This window comes from Mandrillus leucophaeus, unplaced genomic scaffold (assembly GCF_000951045.1).
Source record: "Mandrillus leucophaeus isolate KB7577 unplaced genomic scaffold, Mleu.le_1.0 Scaffold97, whole genome shotgun sequence".
NCBI lineage: Eukaryota > Metazoa > Chordata > Mammalia > Primates > Cercopithecidae > Mandrillus > Mandrillus leucophaeus.
This window is the reverse complement of record NW_012110585.1, coordinates 140377-146228: the sequence shown is the minus strand read 5'-3', so window position 1 is coordinate 146228 and position 5852 is coordinate 140377. Positions and strand designations below refer to the sequence as shown.

The following is a 5852-nucleotide window of genomic DNA, read 5'->3' as shown; positions in this document are numbered from 1 at the left end:
CCCCACGGCCACGCGCGCACCCTGCCGCCCGCTCCTCCGCGCGCCCTCCGTCTATTTTTTCCTCTTCCTTTCATCCTCACACTCTAAAATAGGTCAAGGGGTGGAAGTTACACCTGGTGCAGCCCTCGGCTCTGATGCAAAAACAGCTTTTGCCCCTGGCTGCGGGACAGCAATGTGACTACTCGCATCGGGAGAGCTGCTGTCCGTCCCCACACGGTGCAGAAAGCGCCGGCGACTCGGGCGCTGACAATGGTCTGCAGAGGGGAGAGGAGAGAAGCCTCTGTTCCACCCTAGATCCGCCGCCTCGGCGCCCGCCCGCGGGGAGGAGGGGGCGCGACAAGTCATCTAGCGCGTGCTCCGGAGCCCGCGCCCGGGTCCGGCCGCCTGGGTGAGTTCCTGGTCCTCCCCTGCCTTTCGGTAGCCCAGGGTGGCCTGTTTACCTTGCAAACTTAGATACGATCAAAAGAGGCGAGACTGCCATGCCGTAAGGGATTGCGGGATGTGCTTTGGGTGTGAGATCAGATAAATCAGAATTCAGAGATAAAGAACATGTCTAGTGCCTGAAAGGTTAAAATGGATTCGTATTTTTTCATGGAGTGCACGTGTATCTTTCCCTGGGGAACTGATTTTTAATTAGTAAGAGGCAAAGAACTAAGATAACTTGAAGCCAGAAAGTTTTCAAAACTCACGATGAAAATACAGTTTAAGAAGGAATGCCAAAATAGGAAGGTAAGGATTTGTATGATATTATTTGCTATGTGTGGGATTTGTTTGTTTGTTTGTTTGACGGAGTCTCTCTCTGTCACCCAGGCTGTAGTGCAATGGCACGATCTCGGCTCACTGCAATCTCCGCCTCCTGGGTTCAAGCAATTCCCCTGCCTCAGCCTCCTAAGTAGCTGGGATTACAGGCACCCGCCACCATGCCTGGCTAATTTTTGTGTTTTTAATAGAGACGGGGTTTCAACATGTTGGTCAGGCTGGTCTCCAGCTCCTTACCTCGTGATCCGCTCACATCGGCCTCCCAAAGTGCTGGGATGGGGCCCGGCTGGGTCTTTTTATATTACCTGGGTTCTTTGTGATAAATGATGTGAGCCCACGGTGCTCTATGTAGAAAGAAGATAAGGCTGTAAACGTCTACTTGCAGAGCTTTATGTTAGGTGGTGGGCATGAATTTAAATGTACATTGAAAATTTAGTGTGTAGAAAGAGCTAAAATATATCTACACTGTTTTAGGTTAAGATTTTGGTAATATTACAGCTAACCATTGGCATTTAACCCTGTTTCAGCAACTAAAAGTGCTATTATTCATGTGACATCAGCAAATGGAAGCCTTTATCTTTCTATTTTTTATTATTTATTTGTTTGTTTCTTTGTTTGTGTTTGAGATGGAGCCTCACTCTGTCGCCCAGGCTGGGGTGCAGTGGTGCGATCTTGGCTCACTACAACCTCTGTCTCCTGAGTTCAAGCGATTCTCCCGCCTCAGCCTCCCCAGTAGCTAGGATTACAGGTGCAAACCACCATGCCCAGCTAATTTTTTTTTTTTTTTTTTTTTTTTTTTGGTATTTTTAGCAGAGAGGGTGTTTCACCTTGTGGGCCAGGCTGGTCTCAAACTCCTGACCTCAAATGATCCACCCACCTCGGAAGCCTTTATCTTTTAGCTAATGAATGGTTAACTTGTTTGAAGTTTGGGGAAGGGAGAGTTGGAGCTTTCTCTGTCCTTGATGACTGGCTGAGAATACAGGGTAAAGAACTGTCCAGTATTATGAGTGGTGCCTTAGAGTTGCTCATAGCAAGATCACTTAGGAGAATGGAAGTGGCTGTCAGATGGTCATTGGTTATCTATAACTTATTTGAAGGAGACCTTGAGAAGTTGGGACATATCTTGTCACTGAGGAAATTATGCCAAATAACTGCTGCTTTATTAACGCATTTGATCAGATTTGAGAAGGGAGCTTTGTATACACTCTTTTTCTAACTCCAAAGAAATTTTTTTTCTAGAAAGATTCAATTGCCGTAATCATGTCCTTTGGAAATGTGCCGTTTTGCGTGTATATCTTAATATGGAAAAAGTTCCAAGGTAGTTCAACTGTTTTAATAAAATTTTACTTACCAGAGGGATGTGAAATTGGGAATACCCTGTGTGGATAGTTAACTCTGCCTTAAATTGGAAGGTCAATGGGAGCAGGGATCTTCCCAGTATATCTTAAATCTCTGTGTATGTGTATCTTTGACAGCCATATCTTACTGGAGATTGCAAGGGTTGTAAAGAAGAGACCAGACTTTATAGTATTTCTGATAGGTGGATATGTGGATGCTTAAATGCATTTCACTTGTAAAGAATTTATATGCTCCTTTAGAGAACTAGTCTCCACAATTTGAAACAGATTTATGAAGAAGACTCTATCATTGCTTTAAAGAAGACACAAGCAAGACATACTTGGCACTATACAGGCTCGTGATGTTGAGAGCAAAATGCAATTAAATGCCTGTGTTTACTACATGTCAAAGTTCTCATTTGTATTTTTAAACAGGAATTGAGTGAAAGCTCTCACTGCAATTAAGCCCCTGGTATAATGCATTGTTGAAATTAGGCTGTCAGCACTTGTCTGTGCAATCTTATGTTTTCACTTGTAGATAAATTAGGAATTCTTCTGAAAAGAATGGCATGAAAGCATTAAGATAACTGGAGAATTCATTTAAGGACAGACTGAAGAGTGATGCCAAATGGCCAGTTAAATGTTCTTAAGCTTTTGTGATTCACTTCTCTTGATGCCATAGAGAAAGTACATTGCATAGACCTCCTAGCAGAGACATCTTCAAAAGGAGTTAACATCATTGACTTTGGATACTCACTTCTCATCCAGAGAAACTTCTAACCACTCAAAGAAAGCATTTTAAGAGTTTGAACTAGATCACCTGGATTGAAGCCCAGCTCCGAGCCATTTCCCTGTCTGTGAAATGGAGATAATGACACCTCCCCAGGTGGCTATGGAGCAAATGACTAGGTGTAAAATGCTGAGTACACAGTTGGCACATTGTGAGCAGTCATAAAGAGGGGTTTATAACAAGAAGTAGGAATATGTTGACTAAATATCATCTCCTGGAGGCTGCAGAGAGGTTGCTGCCTAATTGACTCTAGAACTGAATATATGGGTCACTGGTTCAGTCCCCCATCTGGGTATACTGAATATATTCCTAGTATACTCCTATAGCATAGAGTATAGAATATGTTGTACTCTTAGTAACCAGTGTCCTTTGGGAGCCAGAGGCTGTCACACTTGCATCTCCTCCACCCTAGACAGGCCTTTGACTCAGCTAGGTTAAAGAAGTAACCTGTGGTTGTTTTTAGAGATGACAATGAGGTGGTGGGGGGAGGTGGGCACTTGAGGGGTTTGGTGTATGGTCCTCTTCACACATATGCGTGGTTTTCTTCTCTTTGCTTTTCCCTGTTCCCTTCTATCCTCCCTTCTTTTCTCTCTAGGGGTCCGGACGATTATTTCCCAGCCTTTATTAATATGTCTCGGCATCAACCCTAGGCCCTAAAGGGTTGTTAGTCCTGATTTGGGTAGTCCTGGAAGGTGCAGCCTGTGAGCTTTTTGTTCTTAAAGGTGTAACTGCGAATGTCAAATGGGCACAACCTTTGCCACTTCCATGGTTCTTCTGGGGTGTGATGTCCCATCTTGCTATATTGAATGTGCTCATTTCTACCTTCTCTTTCTTCTCCATCAAGTTGCAGATAATGGAAACTATCCTAACTATTTCAAGCACGAAGGGGTTGAATATGAGAATTAGATGCTCACAAGAAGGTTGGAATGAAGGTTGCAACTGAAAGTAGAGGAGGGGACCTGGCCTGAGCCTCATGTCTTGGCTCCCAGGCAGCAAGCTTGATTGGCCCCCAGGGTTGCTGCTGTCATTGCCACAGCCTGGGGGATGGGAATCAGAACCACCACTAGAACTGCTAACATCAAGGGTGCACCTTTCGGGCTATGTTCCATTGATCAGAGAGGCTGCTGCAAAATGCCTCTCCACCCTAGGAAGCTAGTGACTGAACATTGCTACCAACAACAAAAACAAGGAAGCAAATGTTTTCCTTAGATGCTCTCCACCTTCCTTCTTACCCTGCTCATCTCCCTGGAAGAACACTGTGCCCAGAACCCTAGCTGCAAGGGACTCTGGGAAATGCAGCTTATAGGTTTCTAGCCTCAAAGATAGAGGGATGCACACCTGAAGGAGATAGGAGTGAATGTTGTGTGACAATCCATCATGCCTAACACATATCTAAAATATATTTCATCCAAGATTTGGCTAGAATATTTATTTTTAAAGCTGGTAGAGATTGACTTTGGAAAGGTAAGAGGATATGTTGTAAAAAATTTTTAAAGGAGTTAGTTGCTAACCAGTTACCTTTTCAAACAGATGGATGTTATCCTTTTGCAACTGAAATTGCTGGAAAAAGCATCAAGCAAATGAGTAACTAAAAATTACCAAGCGCCTGTCTCTGCATGTGGTACTAATTGAATGGAAATAATGTTCCTTAGGTTTGGTTTCATAATCAAGGTAAAATATTAGGAAAATGATTTTTTAAAAATTATTTTTCCTTCTCAAAGCCACAGATAGTCTACTCATTTAATGAACCACAATACAAAGGAAGACAATAATGTCCTAAGAGAGAAATAATAGCAGCTGGCTTGCTACTTCTTTCGTCAGATGAATTATCTGTGTTTTTCCCAAATCCTTCTCTCCCCTGTAACTTTCAGCATGCTCATTTTAAGGATTACAGGAATAGACGTGACTTGTTTATTGGAGAATAACATAAGAGTATGCTTGAGTTCACTTTAATTACTTATTTCATACCCTGGTGCTTGTCAGATTCCTTTTTTTCCAAAGTATTGAAGTAGATATGATTGGATCTCTTCTATTTTTAAGCAATAAATTACCAGTTCATTTGCACTCACAAATTACATTAGCACATCAAGGGATGGTCTTGATTATTGAACAAAATTGTGTTATATTTACCTCTGATATTTGGAGTTGGAAAATGAGAGAAGATATTCATCCAGGGGGTGGATAACAATAAGGTTATGATAGTATGGTACTTTTATTATAAGTGCAGAACAGTAGGTTACTCGAAGAGAAAGTGGTGTGTTCTCTCATGGTGAGGTGGAAGATGGAAATAATTGAAACATGAACATATTTCTGACTTCAGGGAATATTTGTTGATATTTTTAACAACAACAAAGAGGTAGCCAAGAGAGACAAGAAATAGCAACTGTCTGGAACCATGTCTTTCTCTTCTCTGTTCCCTTTAACACAGAGCTAGTGAAGTAGGAGAGCTTGACAAATGTTAGAGGGTTTTAGTGTTTAGAGAAATAATGTGTCTATAAGAAATGAGGACTACTTTTGGTGCTCTAATCAGTGTTCAGAAAGTAATCAGAAACCTTTAAAATTTTATCAGAGCCTATAACTTTCCATGGAACATCAAATTTATGATTAGAGTAATCCAAGAAAACACAGGTACATTCTGAATGTTAAGGCATTTGCATACAAAGATGGCAATTCAATGATTTATACAATTATGAAATAGATCTAGGGTGATCAGATGACTTATTGTTCAAGCCAGGACACTTTTGAGAGTGAAGAGGGAATGATTAGTGATTGCCCTGAATACAGAAGCATAAAGAGAGACTGCCTCAGCAAACCTTGGGGTGACCAGGACTTAACAGTCACCCAAGATTAAGATGCTAGTATTATAGCTTGATTGCATTAACTGCAATACTGATTTTTAAAAATTGTAATAAAATATACATAGAATGAAATATACTATTTTAACTGTTTTTTGAGTATACAGTTCA

The 5852-nt window shown here is 41.6% G+C and overlaps 1 protein-coding gene across 1 annotated transcript in view; it reads left to right on the top strand.

Moving 5' to 3' along the window:
- The window catches only part of KIAA1456 (KIAA1456 ortholog), a 90327-nt gene that overhangs the window by 878 nt on the left and 83597 nt on the right, over positions 1–5852 (top strand). The window contains exon 2 of the mRNA XM_011970725.1: positions 93–388. The gene's annotated coding sequence lies outside the window, so the exon portion shown is untranslated. The remainder of the gene's footprint in view (positions 1–92; positions 389–5852) is intronic.